Source organism: Lissotriton vulgaris, chromosome 6 (assembly GCF_964263255.1).
Source record: "Lissotriton vulgaris chromosome 6, aLisVul1.2, whole genome shotgun sequence".
In the NCBI taxonomy this organism is placed as follows: domain Eukaryota; kingdom Metazoa; phylum Chordata; class Amphibia; order Caudata; family Salamandridae; genus Lissotriton; species Lissotriton vulgaris.
The window spans coordinates 1,488,482,213-1,488,502,171 of record NC_141694.1 but is presented as its reverse complement, the minus strand read 5'-3'; the positions used below and the strand labels follow the sequence as shown (position 1 = coordinate 1,488,502,171).

Here is a 19,959-nt window from a genome sequence, read left to right as displayed (position 1 = left end):
CCTGGGCCGGGGAGTACCCGTGCAGGACATTTGGCAGGCAGCAATGTGGGCCTCGCTGCACACGTTTGCAAGACATTATTGCCTGGACAGCCAAGTCCGGAGGGATGGCTTCTTTGGCCGTTCCGTCCTCCAGGACTTTCTGGTGTGATTATTGGTTCGCAGACCCACCACCAGGGTTGGTATTGCTGGGGTATCTCTTCTAAGGTAAGGAATCTATCACTAACGTGTCTCTTTCAGATGCACAAGTTACTACTTGTGTAACGATATATCTGTAAGAGATATTAGTTAGTGATAGATTCCTTACCGATCCACCCATCCTCCCCGTTCTGCGAACCGATATGTAGGGTTAAAGTCACCCCCATTCAGGGCTCTAGTTTCAAGGCACTAGTGTTAGTTTTTAGCATAGCTCTGCGTTTCTGGCGCGGAAAAGCTGTGTCTAAGAACTGACGTCAGCACGCGGAGGCGGCGTCTAAGTACTCCAACGACGTCATCACGGCACCCACGATGCCGACGACGGACGCGGAGCTGCAGACGACGCCTACCGACGTGCAAGGGTACTGCTACGCAAACATTTCCGGATCTAGTCTGACGCCTGGGGATATTCTAAGGTAAGGAATCTATCACTAACTAATGTCTCTTGCAGATATATCGTTACACAAGTAGTAACTTGTGCGTTGGGTTTTTCGATAAATGTACCCAAGTCTCACCTGGTGCCCTCCCTGCGCAACCTGTTCATAGGTGCGGTACTGGACACTACTGTATGCCGTGCAATCCCTCCTCCTCAAAGGATTCGCAACATAGAGGAAATGATTCCTTTATTTTACAATGGAGCGGTTGTTCCAGTCCTGAAGGTCCTTCGTCTGCTCAGTCTGATTGCTTCTTGCATTCTGTTGGTCAACCATGCACGCTGGCACATGAGGGCACTCCAGTGGTGCCTCTGCAGGCAGTGGTATCAACACAACGGAGATCTCAGGCAGTCAGTGAGGATCTTCAGAGAAACTGCAGCAGATTTGTTTTGGTGGAGCGTGGAAGGCAATCTGTTTCAAGGAATGCCTTTTCAACTTCCTCCATCGGTGGCCACAGTGATAACGGATGGATCCACTCTAGGTTGGGGTGCTCATCTGGGGGATCTGGAGGTCAAAGGTCTTTGGTCTCCAGAGGAAAGGTTGCTTCCCATCAACCTTCTAGAGTTGCGGGCGATACTTCTGGCGCTCAAGGCCTTCTTCCCTTCCCTTCACGGTCAGTCGGTTCAAGTCCTGACGGGCAACACGACCGTGATGTGGTATGTTAACAAGCAGGGAGGAGTAGGGTCGCAGTGTCTCTGCAGAGAGGCTCTGCGTCTCTGGTCCTGGGTTCAGGACCACCAGATTTGTCTGGTGGCAAATCATCTCGCCGGAGTTCTGAACGTACGTGCAGACATTCTCAGTCGGCAGTTCTCTGCCGACCACGAGTGGAGGCTTCATCCGGAGATTGTTGACGACATCTTTCAGATGTGGGGGACTCCTCGGGTGGACCTGTTCGCCACTCGCGAGAATGTTCACTGCCTGTCATTCTGCAGTCTCCAGTATCCGATGCAAGGAGCTTTGGGGGACGCATTTCAGTTGAGTTGGGGAAGTCAACTCCTTTATGCGTTTCCTCCCATACCATTGATTCCTCGGGTTCTGAGGAAGATTCGCCAGGACCGGGCCCTAGTCATATTGGTCGCCCCAGATTGGCCAAGAAGGGTGTGGTACACGCACCTACTCCACCTCTCCTCTCATCCGCCGCTCCGTCTCCCTTTCAGGGCAGATCTCCTCTCTCAGATGGAGGGGCAGGTTCTACAACCCCACCTCCAGACATTACAACTTCATGCCAGGAGATTGAACGGGGCAACCTGAATTCCTTTTCTCTCCCACACGATGTGGTGGATGTCATATTATCGGCTAGGCGTGACTCCACTAAATCCATTTTTTCTGACAGATGGTCTAAATTTGTCTCTTGGTGTGGGGAGAAGGCTATTGACCCTTTGAGGGCTCATTTGTCCGATTTTTTGCAGTTTGCTCTTTCTTTGGCGCAGCAAGGATTTGCTGTTGCCACAGTCAAAGGTTACCTTTCTGCGTTGTCTGTATTTCTCTGTTTGCCGGATCAGCCGTCTCTTTTTAAATCTCCAGTGGTTTTGAGGTTTCTGAAGGGCCTCACTAATAAGTTCCCTCCTTCTCCATCTATTGTGCCTCAATGGGACTTAAATCTTGTCTTAACATTCTTGATGGGTTCTCCCTTCAAACCCTTACACAAGTGTCCCATGAGGCTTTTGTCTTTTAAGACGGTCTTCCTAGTTGCGATCACCTCGGCAAGGAGGGTGAGTGAGCTTCAAGCTCTTAGTTCTAAGCCCCCATTCCTGACCATTCATGCTGATCGAATGGTTCTTAGGACCAGGGCTGCTTTTCTGCCTAAGGTGGTAACTCCCTTCCATATAGGACAGTCCATTACCCTTCCCACCTTCTATCCTCCCCCTCACCCTTCCAAGGAGGAAGAGAGACTGCACCGTCTGGACCCTAAGAGGGCGGTGTCCTTTTATTATGATAGAACAAGAGACTTTTGAGTGGATGACCAGATGTTTGTTGGTTTTGCTGGTTGCCGGAAGGGTAGAGCGGTGCACAAGCGCACACTTTCCAGGTGGATAATTCTGTGCATCAAGATCTGCTACTCTCTGGCGGGTAAGGACCCTCCTGAGGGTATAAGAGCTCATTCTACCAGGGCAAGGTCTGCTACTTCTTCATTGTCTAGAGGTGTACCTGTTGAGGACATTTGCAGAGCCGCGACTTGGGCCTCCCTCCACACTTTCGCGAAGCATTACTGCTTGGATACCGAAGTGAGGAGGGACGGCTGTAGGAAGGAGGATATCTGACTATGGTTGCCCCCAACTTTTTGCCTGGTGTTTTGCTGGTTTTTCGACTTAGTTGACCTGGTGCCCTGCTATTCAGGACCCCAGGCCCACTGCTCTCTCTGTAAAATGGATTCCATGTACTCTAGGTACATATCTAATTGGATACTGAGTCACCTTATCAGTCCCTGTACAGTGTACCTTAGGTACCCAGGGCATAGGTGCACCCAGGGCCTACCAGGGGCTGCAGCATGTATTATGCCACCCCTGGCTGGCCATCCAAATCTGACACAACTGGCTGATCAATCAGCTGGGGCAAGGTGGTGTAATCACCCTTTGCTTTAGATATAGTATCCCTATATCTAACCCTAAAATGGAGACATATCCTCCTATCAGTCACTCCTATGGCAGGCCTTATCAATCCTGAAGGCAGAGTGCTTGGAATTATGTGAGATGGTGCTCTAGCATGAGCTGAGCCTGTCTGCAGCTTTCGGAACCAAGTCCTTTGGCTGTTTCCATGATAACGCTATACCATATACTCTTAAGTGCATTATAATCCTCGCGGTTATTGCCAACTTTGGTATAGCATTATCAAAACATGTCGAGTAAGGTGTCATACGAATTGGAATACTACCCCCTCACCAATTCTGGCGACGGGGGTAGCATTCCACCCGTCTAGAGGGACACGACATGTATATTACTGTGAACCCCGGTTAAAGTTAACTCGAGCCTCAGCATCACAAAATGGATGCTGCCACCACAGACACAAGTCTGTCCTCCTGCTGCTGGGAGTCCTTCCAGCAAGGGAGGCTTGGACAAAGGGTTTCCTGCCTTGGGAGGTGCTAGCACCACCCCAGACAGGATTTTTTTTATATTAGTTAGGACAGGGCTGAAAGGAATAAGACATGCCTGGGGCACACAAGGTGTCCCTGTGCATACACCGGTCTAAACCAGTTCCTGGGGCACTCCAGTCCCAGAGCTGGCGCAAGACCGGACAAAGGATAGGGGGTGTAACCACCCCCCTTCCTGGTCCCACCCAGAGGAGGGACGTAGTCGTAGTACAGCCCCCTTTAGCTGGATAAAGGTAGGAGCTGGTCCCATTCCAAATTAGATTATCCTGAACAACTTTACAGGAAGAAACTCTGGACTTCGACGTTCTGCTCCACAGAAGACTGAGGAAATCTCCCTTGTGGGCAAGGAGTGTCCACCCTGCACAAGCAGGCACCATCAGCGTCCACCGACTTCCCTTTGTCGTCTTCCTTCAAGGATCCAGACTTCAGAGCCCGACGAGACCCGGATTCCCAGACCTCTCCGACCTCTACCTACATCTGCAGCACAGCTGAGATCCGTGGGTGCGACGAGACACGTGGGAACGGCCATCTTGAAAGAAGCAGCACTTCGCTCCAGCATGACTTCTGAGGTATCCTCATCCAAGTGCTTTGGGGACTGAGAAGCCCCGACCCCGAGCAGCTCCTGCACCGAAGACCAGCCCTCCAGCATCCACGAGATCTGCGTGGGGCCCTTCTGCCTGTTTGCTGCTCGACGCGTTGTCTGGTCACTTGCCGGCTGGCTAGTGACCTCCTAGACGACGAACTCCGAAATCTTCACTGCTGGTTGCTCCAGACTGGCCCTTGCTCCCTTCCAGAAGAGGAGCACCCCGGACCCTCCTGGTCCACTCCAGACGCCGTTTCCACTCACCGCGTGGGTTGCCTTTGCCAATGTCTGTTGACTCCGAAGCCGACACCACCGACAGCGAGAGCCTGCGTGAGACAGCTCGTGCCTCCATCCTGGTCGTCGAAGACACCACCTGGTCCACGTGGCTGCAGAGACAAGCGTCCACCCTCACCTGATCACGACGACGACATCTGGTTCCACTCCTGGTTCCACTCCAGTCACTGGCTAGTGACTTTGAACATTGTCCCCTCTGCTTTCAGGTTCTTCTCTTCACTGATCCACCCTTGGATCACACCGGACATCTTCCTCCTGATCGCCTGCAGCATCTTTTCTTCCAGGCTCCATAGACTTCAACGCCGGAACCCGACACGACTTGGCACCTATGCACCCGCAGCCTGTGGGTGAGGTAACACGAGCATTTCGGTGCTCAAGGGTAGCTTGACTCTCCTAGTGTCCAGTTCCACAGTCGTTTTAGTTCTACCTAGTCAGGATTGTCCGTACTCACCTTTTTCTTGAACTGTACTGTCCATAGACACTGTTACGCATCTCGCGTGTGAGTTCACACTCTGCACACGCGTTCCGTGGGCCTCCTATTACCTACCTAGAGTTAGTATAGCGTGGTCCCAACGATCCTACAGCCTCTGGACAGCTCCATTCTTTTTATCGACTTTCACATTCCACTTACTTAGTTTATGGTTTGTCGTGCCCCTAGGGCACCATTGTAATTTGTGCAACTTAAACGTATTTTTCATAAGAGATTGTCATGTGCTTAGCCCTCTGATCGCATAAAGAGTTCAGAGGTGTATGTTAGTTAATAAATACTTGTTTATTTTCATAACAACCTGTGTGGTGTCCTTTCACTTGGTATTCAAGGGGTTATATGTGGTAAAACAGCTGGCTTCACATGCCAAAAGAGTTTAGCCTAAGACTGCTTTGTCCATGATACCATTAGGATAGCTGGTCTATAAGGTTGACTTACAACCAATCACCATAAGGGTTGTTTGGACTGATACAAGGGGATCACTAGAACTAGTGAGCATCATATATCAGGCCAACTTCTCACAACGGCCACTTTGCTCGCTCTGTCCTCCAAGATATCTTGGTATAGCAGGGTGGACACCCTCCTCCAGGAGTGGGGACTGCTGTGGGACTCTATTCACAAGGTGAGGAATCCACTGGCAGATGTATCTATCAGTTACTTACCTTCGGTAACACTTTTTCTGGTAGATACAGTATCTGCCTGTGGATTCCTCACTGACCCACCCGCCTCCCCGTTGTCCACTCTGCTTTACCTATGCTTATGTACATTTTTGTATATTTATGTATATGTTTGAAATGGGTTTTCTTACCTTTGCTACACACTATGTGTGTATAATTTTGAAATGTATGTACTGTGTACAATGTATTTGTATATATCTACTGTCATTGGTCCGTCCAGGTGCCTCGAAGGTACAGAAAAAAGGGCGGAATTGATGTCATCACGCCAACGTAGGCCTATTATGGGGTCGGTGACGTCAGACGGAGTTGCGCGCGATGCCGTGCTCCAATGACGTTGTCCACGCCGGCGTGCTACAAAGAATTTTCCGAACGTTGTTGACGCAAGGGGGATATTCACAAGGTGAGTAATCCACAGGCAGATACTGTATCTACCAGAAAAAAGCGTTACCGAAGGTAAGTAACTTGTTCTTCGGGGCCGGGTGAGGGGAAGGTCACCAGGTCTGGTGCTTGACGGGCACGGTGGTGGAAGCTGTCAGTGAGGAGGAGGACGGGGCTACGCCCCTGCTTAAGAGAGACCGACTTTGTGCAGTGTGTTTCTGTAGTGTTACACAGAAATTGTTGTGGGGACTGCTTCTTAATAAAAGAGCGCAGTTTCCCCTCTAAGTTACTCTCACTGTAGTGAATTGGGTGGTCACTGTTTTAGTTTCTCTTTGGCTCCTGAATTGTTTTGGATAGAGACGGGTACGCATCTTTGAGTTTGCTAAGAACTCCCCTCCGTGTTTATAAACGCTGTCTTCCTACTTGAGCGCGAAATTTCTACTTTCGGTGAACACTGACAGCTTTTCGCTTTTGTCAAGAAATAAAATATCCCTTGGGTCACACAATCAAACTCCTAATTATACATACTGAATTCACACATTCATGCCTTACCCTCTAGTTGTCACTCGTGTCATCTATATATTCAACAGGTCCTAAATATAAAACACCCCTTCACAGTAGGGAACAAACCTGAACAATTCAATATCACAGGCTGTATATTTATTAGTATCCAAAATCAGTTAAAAACAATACAGCAAGAATGTCATTTCATAAACATTTGCATACATTTCACAATTAAAAAAAACTACACAATTTCGCTTTTGCCTCACAAAATGCACCTCAGTGCAACGGAAGTCAATTAACAAACGCACAAAGTTCTGAGACATTTTAGTGCCAGCTCGCCCGGTGGAGTGTTCCCTACGTTTTATTTCTACAGGTGAATCCCCACAGACACCTGTCTGGTGCTGAAGATATACTCAGATATGGAGCTGGTCACGTGCTGCGCTGTTCATAACTCTGAAGCAGTCGGCAGAGAGCAGCGTGCCCACTGTCTGCACCTTTGCCAGCCCCTCTCCCTCCCTCCTTGGGTTCTCGGACGGCCCTTTGTGTCTCTGGCTCTCGTCATGTGACCTCTCTCCTCACAGACATACAGCAGCCCTCCCCCGGCCCTCCAGTTGTTTGTTGTGTGTAACTCCAACCACTGCCGAAGACACATTTCCCAACTTTTCAAGGCACTTCTTTCGTGCAAACTACACACACATGCCCCATGCTTTGGACTTTATAGTCTCTGCTAAACGGACAGGCTATTCTTTCTCTGTATGAGTTGATTGGATAAAACCTCTTCTTTTTTTAGGTATTGCGCCTAGCGTTACACTGCGCAGCGCGAGACATTTAGTAGGTGAAAAACGGGGATTTGGAGCTGACCTAGGAATGGTCACGCACAAGCCATGGGGAGAGTGATGCAGGTGTTCACAGACAACACCACCGCCATGTGGTACTGCAACAAACAGGGCGGGTGGGGTTGTGGACCCTATGCCAAGAGGCTCTGCGTCTCTGGGCTTGGCTGGAACATCAGGGCATATCCCTGGTGGTTCAACACCTGGCAGGTTCTCTGAACGCCAGGGCGGACGAACGCAGCTGCCGGTGCATGATGGATCACGAATGACGTCTGAACTCGGACGTGACGCAAGGTCTCTTTCAGCAGTGGGGAGAGCCTTGGTTAGATCTATTCGCTACCGAAGAGAACGCGCTATGTCATCAGTTCTGCGTGTTGGAATTTCCTAGGCGGCACTCGCTCGGTGACGCTTTTCGTCGCGAGTGGAGTTGTGGTCTGTTGTACGCCTATACCACTTCTGCCCAGAGTGCTGAAGAAGATCCGGCGCGACTGGGCGCAAGTTATTCTTGTGTCCCTGGACTGGGCTCGAAGATTGTGGTATCCCGAGCTACTCAGTATGAGCATCCATCCCCCGATCTTTTTGGGAGGATCTTCTGTCGCAGCAGCAGGGAACGGTCCTCCATCTGAATAAATCCAGCCTCCACCTCCTTACGTGGAGATTGAGCGGCGGCAGTTACTGTCTTTCGAGCTGCCTCCCGAAGTCTGTAATGTTATTTTGGCAGCCAGGCGCCCTCCGCAAAGACGTTATACGCCTGTAGGTGGAATAAGTTTGTGGCATGGTGCACAGCAAAGGCTGTGGATCCCCATTCTGCCCCTCTTTCAGAGATCCTTCTTTTTCTTCTCTCTTTGGCCTAAAAGGGCTCTGCTCTGGGCACTATCATTGGCTATCTCTCGGACAATTCCTCCTTTTTAAGGCTCCCAGATCAGCCTTCCCTTTTCAAGTCCCCTGTTATAAATAGATTCTTGAAAGGCATCACGCACATGTTTCCTCCTGTTCCTTTATTGATGCCTCAGTGGGACTTGAATCTAGTTTTTACCTTTCTGATGTGAGCTCCCTTTGAGCCACTTCATAATATCCCTCTTCATCTTCTCACCCTAAAGACTGATTTCCTGGGTGCCATCACCTCTGCCAGAAGAGAGAGTGAGCTCCAGGCTCTTTCTTCTAAGCCTCCTTTTCTCTCTGTCCATCCGGATGAAGTTGTTCTAAAGACTCGTACTTCTTTTCTTCTAAAGGTTTTCACTGCCTTTCACATCGGGCAGACCAACATTTTTCCTCTTTAGAGGGATGCGGAGGCGGAAAGAAGGTAGGCAGAGAGGCTCTACCGTCTGGACCCAAAACATGTGCTCTCTTTCAATCTGAGCCGCACACAACAGTTCCGGCTGGATGACCAGTTCTTTGTTGGCTACGTTTGCACCAAGAAAGGTCGGGCTGGGCACAAGCGGATCATCTCTCGTGGGTCGTTCTGTGCATAAAGGCTTATTACTCCTTGGCTAAAAAGGAGCCTCTGGTGGGGTTGCGCACCCTCTCTACCAGGGCGACGGCAGCCACTACTGCCCTGACAGAAGGAGTTCCCTTGCAGGACATTTTTCTGGCAGCTACGTGGGCTTCTCTGCACACGTTTACCAAGCACTACTGCCTGGACAGCCAAGTCCGGAGAGACGGCTTCTTTGGTCGTTCTGTTCTCCAGGACTTTCTGGTCTGATCTTGGTTCGCAGTCCCACTACCGGGGTTGGTATTGCTGGGGTATCTATTCTAAAGTAAGGAATCTATCACTAAGCGTTTCTTTCAGGTGCACAAGTTACTTACCTTTGGTAACGATATATCTGTAAGAAACATTAGTAGTGATAGATTCCTTACCGCCCCACCCATCCTCCCTGTTCTGCGAACTGATTTCTAGGGTTAAGGTCATCCCTTTCAGGGCCCTAGTTTTCATGGCACCAGTGGTCACTTTCTTGTATTGCTCTGCGTTCCTAGTGCGGAAAATCGTGAACAGAACTGACGTCAGCGTTCGCGGGCGTGTCTAAGTAGCTCCAGCGATGTGATTCTGGCGCCAACTACGCTCGCGGAACCGCACGACGACGCCTACCGACGCGCAGGGGTACTGCTGATGAAAAACTTTCCAGATCCAGTCTAATGCCTGGAGTTAATTCTAAGGTAAGGAATCTCTCACTACTAATGTTTCTTACAGACATATCGTTACGGAAGGTAAGTAATTTGTGCATCTGTCCCACATCTAAGGCCGTAGGAGATTCAAACACGTCCATGTCCCACAGGCGTTGTCTGTTGTAATAAGCTCTAATGGAGATATTTGAGCTGAATCAGGCAAAGGTCAGAGGAGATAGCCGCCTTTCTTACTTATTATTTTAATATAAATTGTACTACGAATTGACCCATGACTGCAATTTACTAATAGATTTTCACAAGTTTATAAAAACATTTTATTCACACATTCATTCTTATTCTATATTTTAAAACATTTTTTTTAAATTATGGTAAGGTAACTTAAGAAAAATAAAGACTTGATGCATTGCATTAAGTTCATTTTATGGATCCTTCGCGAATCCTCAGACAAATAAGTGGTCTGCCGGTTATATTTCATGCTTTCAATACTAAAACAACACATTTAATACAAACATATGCTATTGCAATTTCTATAAGTGTATCATTGCCTTTGTGTGGGTATTTGAGTGACTGAGTGACTGTGGGTGTACAAGTGGCTATTTGGGTGTGAGAGGCTGTGTGAGTGGGTGTGAGTAGATGTATGAGTGGGTGAGTGAGTGGCTATATTGATGTGTAATTGGTTGTGTGGGTGAGTCTGAGTGGTTTTGTGGTTGTGATTAGTTTTGTGAGTAGGTTTGTGTGTGTGTGTCTGTAAATGAATATGTGGGTCTGTGAATGGGTGTATGTGTTTTTTTAATTGGGATCTGGATCTGCAGATCCAGGTGGACCCGCGAATCCTTGCACGCTCACAAACAAAATAGTTTTTGGACAATTTCTTGCCCACAAGGGGTTCCTCACAGATTCCTCCATTAGTCCCATGAGGTACGGATACCTCTATCCTGACCCCTTCTATCACTTTTACATTTTATTTCCCCCCCTGGGAACTGTGTCTTGATGCACAAAATGGCAGCCGGAACTTTCCGCTCGGGTTGCGGCCACCCAATGACGGCATTGCTGTTGGAGCGTGGATCCACGTCTCTAGATATACATAAATCATTTTCCTCTAATAACTTCAAAACTATTTAACAGATTTACACCAAATTTCAAAAAGCACTTTTTCAGGATTAAGATCTACCTTTCTGCCAAATTTAGTGTAATTCCGTTCAGCAGTTTGGGCTGTAGTTCTGTCTAAAATCCTTATGGCTTTTGAATATCTTTATTCGGCAAATTGATCACCATAAAAGAATACATATACATATACATTTCCAATTTACCAATAAATTTTTTTTAAATACAGTTAAAAGAAGGGTGGGCACCTCAATCACTAGTTTGGTAACAGCGGATTCATCATCAGCCTGTAGGACCCCCCGAATGCAGTTTCAGTAAGCGGGAGCGTGTCAACCACGCACTTCCCAAAAATTTAGCCACCCCGCAAATCATAGTGGAAGATGAAGAATCTGTAGAGAGGACGCGTAGTGCCTGGCTATGGCACCTCAACCCTAATTCCCTGCAGACGGGTTTCAACCAGAATTTCCGCTATTTTCTCACACATTTAAATAACAAAAATTGATCAGTAAGTGAGCCCACGTTCGTAACCCTCATAGCATTACTCTGTACCCAGTCCCAGTATAGTTTTTTAATCACATCTTTGGGTGGCGGCGATTGCGACTCCCATGCCTCTCGTAAACCCAAATTGAAAGCCAGTTCTTTCAGTTTGTTTAGCCATCCTATTTTTTTACCCGTGTCCAGTAAAAGGAGATCGTCCAACCCTTCTGCATACTTTGCAAGCTCCTCGGTTCTTCTTAAACGGGACCAGAAGAGCAACGGGCGTAGCCTCACCAAGTCCTTTAGTGTTCTTCTGCCCAGATCTAATCTCAGTGGAATCATTGGGGTGGAAGCGGGAAGAGCTACCACCTTTCTAAAGAAATTATTTTCCGCTGTCATCAGATCTGAAACACCTTCGAACCCCCAAAGTTCGGAGCCATAAAGTGCCGCAGGAAGAATCTGTCCCTCGTAGATGGCCATAGCTGGGGAAACCGGTTTGCTACTTGATTCACGGAGCTCCTTCAGCGTCACCCCGGATACTTTTCGGTGACTGAGTAACATTTTGGAAAGATGGTCCTTCCAGGTCATGCGGCTGTTTATCCGGACACCAAGATAGTCAAAAGATTCAACCAGCTCTAGGGGAGCACTATTGAGCACAAAATTATTTTTAAATCTTTTTGAGGGGGCGAAAGCCATCAATTTGGTTTTCGATGTATTGATGGTTAAGCCTCGGATAGTGCAGAAGGAGCTAAACCGATTCAAGAGTTTTTGCAAGCCCACTGGGGATTTGGAGATTAATAAGGTGTCGTCGGCGAACAGAAATGTGGGGATTCTTTCCCCCGCCAGGGATGGGGCATCCGTCTCCACCCCCTTCAGATGGTCCACCACTCCATTTACGAATAGGGAGAAAAGGGTCGGAGCCATAACACAGCCCTGACGTACTCCTCTCCGCACTGGGATCCTATCTGTTAGTTGTCCCTGGGATCCCCATCTAACCCTCGCATAATTCCCCTCGTGCAGCTTAACGATTAGGTTCAGAAGACCACTGGGAAAACCCATCTCTCCAAGTATCTCCCAAAGTTTTGCACGAGGGACCAGGTCGAATGCTGTTTTGAGATCTATGAAGGCCATATACAAACTGCCTTTCTTGATGGTAACCGCCTTCCAATAGATGGCAAAAAAGCGAAAGACCTGGTCCATCGTGCCTACCTTCCTTCTAAAACCCGCTTGTAAGTGGGAGAGAACACTGGCCTCCTCTATCCAATCGCCTACTCTTGAAATGATGACCCTGCCGACCACTTTCTGAATTATGTCTATCAAACTGATATTATCCTTATGGGAAATTGCATGGGGAAAACACTATTTGGGACCCCCCTTTTTCTCGCCCCCCGCTTGACCAATCACCCGGAAACCTTCCTGACAGCAGCTGAAGTAACTGACAAACTAGTTCTGAAAATGTCATGAAGATTTGTCAAATGCCACCAAAGTTATTAGCAAAAGAAAAAACACTTTTCCTATGGAAACTAGGTCCTAGCTGTAACTACCTGGCACGACTGCCGGTAGAGGATGGATGGATATATTCATATATATATGTGTGTGTGTATGTATATGTATATATATATTTTTGTGTGTGTGTGTGTGTGTGTGTGTGTGTGTATATATATATATATATATATATATATATTTATATCTTACAGATTCAATCTGGTGCTTGTGGATATTCTAAAGGTGAGGAATTTGTAGTTAGATAAAGCATGCACTACAAAAAGTGTTAGCAAAGGTAAGCAGTTTGTTCTTCCATTCCTCTGAGATGTAGGAAAATTCTATACGAATTCCTGTACTCATAATTTCTGACTTGTTTTTTTTCTTTTTTGCGCAGGCTATGCAAAGACAAGAAAGAAAATGAACTCCTATGCAAAATAATTTGAAATTCAAAACCAATTCCTCACAAGCTGATCTTATTACATTTTGATATTCTGTTGCCTGACTGGATGATTATGTCTACTCATTAAAGCTAAGCGTACTGGAGACAAGTGCAGACAATGTATTTGTTCCAATGGAAAAAATGCACACAGCAGTTGTGTAATTTAGTGACCGATCCTAAATTCTCATTTCTAAATGTGTAGAATTAAAATCAAACAACATCATCGGGAAAGGCTGAGATTTTCGTCAGATTAAGTTTTTTGCCTGAAACCTCACTTGAAGTCAAACAACGTATCTGCTGTTTGGCATGTTTTATATGTTTCATAGCTGTAAAGAATTATATGCTCTGTAGATTTTTTTGTTTGGGCAGGACATTGTACATATTACAAACTTTTGCATAAAACACCATTGTGGGATTAATTAAAAAAATACAAATAGACTGTACAGCTTTAGTGGTTTTGGCTTTGTAAAAGATCAGATGCCATTATCTGCTTTGTAAATTATTTTAGTTAGACAAAAATTCTGTTTGCAAAGGCAGAAATGTTTTGGGCTGGATTCAATTTTTGTCATTATGTATTTTTTTCTTATTTTATTGCAACAATTTTGTATTCTGCTATGAATGCAAGTATCACCAGATATGATGCAACAGATTTACGTAATGCCATGTACTTCATTCATGCACAGAAATGAGTTCGCCATTTTGAGGAGTGCCCTATTGTTTATTTAACTCTGTACCCTTTTCCTTGCAGGGAAACAATGATGCATTTATTTTTAAATACATATCTCTGAGCTAGTGACTCAGTAAAACTTGAAGCACAGCAGGGATCTTTGTGTAGACTTTTCACAATATCCATATGAAACTACTCTACAGCGTAGTGCCAAAACTGTACCTTGTTTATTTTATGACCCAATAAATGGATCGTTTTTAATATCTTCTTGCATCTTTTTATTTATCTATTATTTTTACTGTTTCAGCTCAGCAGGGGAAGATTTTTTGGCAGGACAGTCTTACCAAAAATATAAAAAAATATTTCTGAAAATGAAAACTGGGGAATGTTTGTTCAGTTCATTTATAAAGTGAAGCGTACAACTTGTAGGTTTCCGGGCGTTAAACCGTGTAAACTGTTATACACGTTTTAGGGGAAGTCAGTATAATTTCTGACTTATCTGGATTTTATTTGATGATTTGAGGCCCTCCACCATCTTGTCATCTTGAGACTTCTAGCAAGGAAAGAAAATTAACTGAGGTCTCGGACGGAAATCACAGATCCACTCAGAATCGAAATCTGCCTAGCATAGTAACGGTAAGTTTCAATTCTATTAAGGACACGGAGGCAAGGATTATGCTTTTCTCTCTCCACTGTTTATTCAAAAGTTACCGCATAGCAGCCAGAAAAGCAATAAACATTAAAAAAAGATATCACATAATACCCAACATCGGGTAAATAAGATCAACAGAAAAATTCAGAACATATTCAGGGAACTCCACATCCCATCAGTCCATGTACATAGTCCTTCTACAGTGTCCATAATCCTTAAGGTAGTCCGTCCATCTTGTGCTCTCCTCCTCTTTCTTCGCGCGAGACACGCCACCTCATCCGCGGTCTTGCTTTGCGCCATCATTGCCTAGCAGGAAGAAACAACAGCGTGAGCGTTGCCCATTCCGTCAGAGGAAAAAGACCAATCTTTAAGCAAATACTACTTGTCAGTACCATAGATCTAGAAGATCTCATTTAATGGAAAACCGATTACTTACAGTCATACGGGGAGGGATTTCCGCAGGAAGCATGGGTGGGATAATCCTCGCCTCCGTGTCCTTAATAGAATTGAAACTTACCGTTACTATGTTAGGCAAATTTCGATTCTATGTCAGGACCGGAGGCTTCAGATTATGCTTGTTCAAAGCTGATTAACCACCAAACTTGCAATATCCACCACAGGCTTGAAATAAAACCGCTTGAAAGTGGAGTCCGAGGACCAGTCCGCTGCACGCATCAGGTCCTCCAGACGTACTCCTAAGGAGAAAGCCTTCGAGGCCATGGCACCTCTAGCTGAATGAGCTCCAAATTGTTTAGTATCAATGCCAGCTTCTTGGAGCACCCACCGCACCCAACGGCAAATAGTGGGGGAAGACACCGCCTTATGCGGTTTTCGCAGAGCCATTAAAAGTTGTCTCTCACCCGGGGTGCGAAGTTCCAGCGTGGCGTCTTCGTACATCTATAAAACACTGCACCACACAGAGTTTGGGAACGTCCACGAAGGCCGGATACAAGATGGATCTCGCAGCGGACTTCGTGCGGCGTCCCACTGTAAACGTAACCCCCTCGGGGGAAAACATTAGTGCAGAGATATCCAAGGCACGCACATCAGAAACCCGGCGACAAGACACTAGACACAAAAGCATAGCCAACTTTGCTGATAACTCTTTCAGTGAAAAGAAGCGATTGTGCTGGCAGGAAAGGAAAAGGTTCAAACCCACATTCACGTCCCACAAGACGGAATATCTCGGCTCCGGGGGTAAAGAAAGACGTACCCCCCGAAGAAGCCTGCAAATCAAGGGATGCTCCCCGACAGGGGCCCCATCCAGTGGTTTGTGCGCTGCCGAGATCACCGAGCGCATTGCGTTAATGGTCCTGTAGGCCAGCCCATCCGCCACCAGCTTCGCTAGGAAGTTCAAGATGGGAACGACACCTGCGACCAGGGGATCCAGGTCCCGTCGAAGACACCAACGAACCCACCTGGACCAAGCCGAGCGGTACCTCTTTGTTGTACTGTCGGCCCACGCCTTAGACAGGAAGGACTCAGCCGAGCCCGAAAAAGTCCCGGGAGCGACCAGCGTCTCCTGAAAGCCGCCACGCCATGAGGTGGAGAGAACCCTGCATGATGAGGTGGTGATGCTCCCCGTCTGGATTGAGAAGGAGACGAGGAAACCGGGAGAGTTGGATTGGAGAATCCCAAGAGAGTTCCAGAAGAACCGGAAACCAAACTTGCGACCTCCACCAGGGCGTCACCATCACCACGTCCGCCTTCTGGCGCCGCAGATGGGCCGCTGACCTCACCACCATCGAGAACGGGGGAAAAGCGTAAGGCTGTTCCCGACTCCAATCTTGGAGGAACGCATCTGTCGGCTCCGCCAGAGGATCCGCGGTCTCCAACTGAAAAACCTCGGCAACTGGAAGTCGAGACGGGACGCGAACAGGTCCACCGAGAACGGGCCCCACATGGTTTCCAACCAGTGAAACACCCGTGCGTCCAGCTTTTAGAGACTCGAATCTCGCAGGTACCTCGAGTGCTAGTCCGCCACCTGATTGGCTTGGCCCGAGAGGTACTCCGCCGTCACCGAAACCTGATGGGCTAGGCGGTAATGCCAAAAATCTTTCGCCAGGTCTGCTAATGCCCGTGACTGAGTGCCGCCCAGGTGGTTGACATAGCAGACCGCCGATATGTTGTCCATCCGTAAAAGAACACAGGACTTCGCCGAGTCCTTGGTCCAACAACGTACCGCGAAAGAGCCCACCAGGAGCTCTAGGCAATTGATATGGAGCTGCTGCTCTTCTAACGACCAACCGCCGCCTGTGGAAAAATCCCCGCAGCGGGCGCCCCAGCCTTTTCTGCTGGGTCCGATTCTATGATCAGGTCCGGAACCGACCCGAAAATTGCTCGGCCGTTCCACGTTTCCATATGGGAGAGCCACCAAGACAGTTCCCCTTTCATCTCCTCCGACAGAGGAACAGACTGCTCGTAAGTTAGGCCCCTTCTGAGATGGTAAGCCTTAAGGCGTTGCAGGGCTCGATAATGAAGCGGCCCTGGAAAGATTGCCTGAATCGATGACGAGAGAAGCCCCACTACCCTGGCAATTTGACGTAGGGACGTGTGAGACTTGGCGATCGTCTGTCGAAGCACGTGCCAAATCTTGGCCATCTTCCGAGAAGGAAGGCTCAGAGACGCCTGCACCGAGTCCACCATGAACCCTAGGAACACCATCGTCTGGGAGGGTGTGAAGACAGACTTGTCCTTGTTGACAATGAAACCCAGACCCTGCAAGAGGGAAATCGTCTGGTTGAGTTGAAGCACTAGCTTGTTGGGACACTGGGCCATAAGCAGAATGTCGTCCAGGTAGACGATCATCCGGATTACCTGACTCCGAAGGACTTCCACTGCCGGGCGTAGCAGCTTGGTGAAACACCAAGGGTCAGAGGAAAGTCCGAACGGAAGGGCCGTGAATTCGAAAATCTGGTCCAACCAGAGAAACTGTAATAATCGACGGTGAGGAGGGTGTATGGGCACCACCAGATAAGCATCTTTGAGGTCCAGCCGGACCATCCAGTCGTTGGGCAAGAGCACATCTCTCAGGAGGTGGATACCCTCCATCTTGAAGTGGTTGTATACCAACCAGCCGTTTAATTCACAAAGGTTGATAGCGGGTCTCTTGCCCCGTCCGTTATTTCCACTAGGAATACATTGCTGAGGAAACCTGAGGGGTGTCTCGTTGATCGGCAAATGGCCCCTTTGCGTAACAGCTCTGAGAGCTCTTCGTCGATCAACCGCCCATCTTCTTGCGAGAAAACAATTGGATGGGGGGCTTTCACCTGGAAGGGCTGATCATAAAATTCAATATGGAAACCTCGCACAGTCTGAAGGACCCATGCTTCCCCCGTGATCGGGAAAGAAGCCAACCGCCCCCCTATGAGAACCTGATCCGGATGGATTACACTCACCGTGGGAACTACTGTTTCCAGCGTCGTTCCGGAAGCCACCTCTGCCACGAAAACGTTGGTTCTTGGTGGGGTAGAAGTTGGTATAGTTGGCCGAGGAGTTGTACTGGCCTCTGCCGAAGCCTTGTCCCCTATTGGGTTGGTTCTGTCCGCCACGGCCGGTCGTGAGGCCCCTGCCAGGACCGGCCCCCCTAGAAAAACGCTGTTGGAACACCCTTTTGATGGTGGACTGGGCTTTGTCCAGAGAGGAAAAGGTGGAAACGAACTTCCCCAGTTCTTTTATAAATGGGTCACCAAACAGGCCGCCTTGCGCCACCGCTCCCACCTCCGAAGAGGCCAGTTCCCCTAATTTGGGATCAAGTTTGATGAGGAGCGAGCGCCAGCGTTCAGTAGAGAGCGCGCAGTTGGCGTTGCCTAAGAAGATGATTGCCCTCTGCGCCCAATTAGACAACACGTCGGGGGCAATTGTAGAGCCCGACTCCTTGGCCTCCTCCGCCATATCCAGGATATTTGTCAGGGGGCCTATGGTATCCAAAAGTTTATCCTGGCATGACCGCCAGGAGCAGTCGATGCCCTTACGGGGGTACTTCACAAACTTGGCCATAAAGGTGGCCATCTTCCCGTCAAGTTCGGGAGTCATGGCCACCTTCCCCTCAAGTGTCGGACACGGACATTCTCCCCTCAGGCAACTATGTGCCTCCTTCTCCAGAGGCTTGCTGGGGCGCCCCGCCACGAACCTCGCGACCTTGTCAACCGGCGTCCAGGCAGCCGACCTCGGGTGGATGATATAGTCCGGGTCCAGCATACCTGAGGCGTCCTGAGGCAACTCAGTCGGAGTACCGGACGGGCGCCAAGACCGCACTGAGTCCTCCTCCTCGTCAGTGTCCGCAGTGGAGAGCCCTCCCGGACAGGAAGGAGCTGTCCCCGTATGCACCGAAGGGCCCGGGGTCGGGAGCGACGCCGGAGTAGGGTCGGTTTCCTTAGCCAGAAACGCATCCCTAAGGCGTTCGAAGGCGTCCTTATCCACACCCGGCTCACCCCCCGAGCCACCGTCCCTACAGGCCTATTTGGGTGCTGGCGGGTGACCCTCCCCGGGGGACTGGGAACCCGCAGGGGCACCCCCCGGTGCGGGAGCCAGCTTCGCGCACTCCTCCGCAATCCGGGCCGAAGGGCGATCCTCCATGGGCCCCACAATCTCCTGCACGCACCTGTAGATAGACTGATCCACTGCGTCATAAAATTCATCATCCCCCAAATACTGGTGGGTTTCCTCCTCCTCAACGTAATACCCTTCCGCCATACTGCCTATTTGCTATATCGCGGAAAAGGTGGAAAGTTTCAACTGGCACTAGGGACCAGGGGTAGGGGCCAACCGGAGGTTAGCAAAGGCTTTTGTCACTGGTAAACCAGGGCGTCTAGTGGCAGCACTCCACCCAGCGAGCTAACCCTCTCAGCAGAGACCGGGTCAAGGCCACCTCCCTGCGCGCTAACTAAGAGTAAACACTGGCAAGCGGGCTCACTACCCGACGTGCTGAAAAATTACAGCCCGAAGGCGTCAAACACGGTAATCCGCTAAGTACAGACCCGTTAAGGGCGTAGATCAGTTTGGGGCAATACAACCCAACAGGGCGTCAAGGTGAGGCGGCAGAGTAAGGCTCCGGCGTGTCTCTCCTCCTCGGCGCGGCTCCCGTCTGACGGGGAACCACACCGAGGAGGGGAGAGGCCCGACGCCTCCCTCTAGCGGTGAGGAGGTAACACCGCAACTCTCGGGGACAGTCGCGTCAGGGGCGAAACGTCCCCGCAACGAATTATCGGGGCTCTGAAAGATAAAAGTGCACAAATATATCAATCAAAAGCCCCTAAGCCCAACTACAAATATATAAAGTGCCTAAAACCCAAAACACCCCCACATTGCAATAACGAGGGAGAGCATAGGAAAAAGCACTTAACTGGCTGCGAAGCAGCGAAGAAAGAGGAGGACACCACAAGATGGACGGACTACCTTAAGGATTATGGACACTGTAGAAGGACTATGTACATGGAATGATGGGATATGGAGTTCCCTGAATATGTTCTGATTTTTTCTGTTGATCTTATTTACCCGATGTTGGGTATTATGTGATATCTTTTTTCTTGTTTATTGCTT

The 19,959-nt window shown here is 48.8% G+C and overlaps 1 protein-coding gene across 2 annotated transcripts in view; it reads left to right on the top strand.

Moving 5' to 3' along the window:
- Positions 1-14,031, top strand: part of PSME4 (proteasome activator subunit 4) — a 2,155,241-nt gene extending 2,141,210 nt beyond the window's left edge. For both annotated transcript variants that reach the window (XM_086927646.1, XM_086927645.1), the window contains one exon: positions 13,055-14,031. The gene's annotated coding sequence lies outside the window, so the exon portion shown is untranslated. The remainder of the gene's footprint in view (positions 1-13,054) is intronic.
- Positions 14,032-19,959: the final 5,928 nt, after the last annotated feature.